The sequence below is a fragment of the Haliaeetus leucocephalus genome, unplaced genomic scaffold (genome assembly GCF_000737465.1).
Source record: "Haliaeetus leucocephalus isolate CR32 unplaced genomic scaffold, Haliaeetus_leucocephalus-4.0 Scaffold517, whole genome shotgun sequence".
Classification (NCBI taxonomy): Eukaryota; Metazoa; Chordata; class Aves; order Accipitriformes; family Accipitridae; genus Haliaeetus; species Haliaeetus leucocephalus.
This window is the reverse complement of record NW_010972953.1, coordinates 8,529,753-8,531,107: the sequence shown is the minus strand read 5'-3', so window position 1 is coordinate 8,531,107 and position 1,355 is coordinate 8,529,753.

Below are 1,355 nucleotides of genomic sequence, written 5' to 3'. Positions count from 1 at the left end.
ATGTACCACTCCAAAAGCATATTTTGAGTCTGTCCAGATGTTTACTTTCTTCTTTTCACTTAGTTCTAAAGCTTGAATCAAAGCGATAAGTTCCGCCTTCTGAGCTGAAGTGGTACTTGCCAATGCTCCTGCTTCTATAACTGTGGTATCTGTTGTTACCGCATATCCAGCGTATCGGACTCCTTGCTCCACAAAGCTGCTACCATCTGTATACAATTCCCAGTCCGGTCGCTCCAATGGTACATCCTTCAAATCTTCACGACTGGAATAAACATACTCAATAGCAGCCAAGCAATCATGTTCCAATTGTCCTTCTTCCTGTATGGAGCTTAAAAACACCGCTGGATTTACCAGGTTAGTTGTTTTTAAAATTACATCATCTTGTTGAGTTAATATTACCTGGTACTTCATCATTCTGCTCGGAGATAGCCAGTGTCCCCCCTTTTGTTCTAAAACAGTTTTCACCATGTGTGGGACATAGACTGTTATTGTTTTTCCCAAGGTTATTTTCCGGGCTTCTGGTATGATCATTACTGTTGCAGCCACTGCTCAAAGACAATTTGGCCACCCTTTACTCACTGTGTCTAGTTGTTTGGAGAAGTATCCAACTGGTCGTTTCCAGCTTCCCATCTTCTGGGATAACACACCAAGTGCCAGGCGTTGTCTTTCATGAACAAACAGCTGAAAATCTTTAGTTAAATCAGGAAGGCCTAAAGCAGGTGCAGACATTAAAGCGCGTTTTAACTCTGTAAAGGCCCTTTGCTGTTTTGGACCCCACACAAAAGAAGAGTTCTTTTGGGCCTCATACAACGGTTTAGCTATTAATCCGTAGTTCATGATTCAAAGACGCCCCCCCCCTGCCATTCCCAAGAACGCTCTAAGTTCATGGATATTTTTTGGCTCAGGTATACCACAAATGGTTTCTTTGCGACCTTTTCCCAATTGTCGCTGCCCTTTTGAAATCTCAAAGCCCAGATATATCACAGTCTGACATGCTATTTGGGCTTTCTTCCTGGATACCTTGTACCCATTTAGTCCTAGGAAATTCAAGAGGTCAATGGTTACCTGTATGCAGGTAAATCTTTCTTCTATAGCAATCAGTATGTCATCCACATATTGTAGAAGTAAATGTTCAGGCCTCGGTTTGTCCTGTTTCCAGATTTCAAGCTCTTTTGCCAGCTGGTTTCCAAAAATTGTCGGGCTATTTTTAAATCCTTGGGGTAGTCTTGTCCATGTCAACTGCATCTTTCGCCCAGTTTGTGGATTTTCCCATTCAAAAGCAAACAACTTTCTGCTTTCCTTCTCCAAGGGTATGCAAAAGAAAGCATCTTTCAAATCAAGCACTGTAAACCACT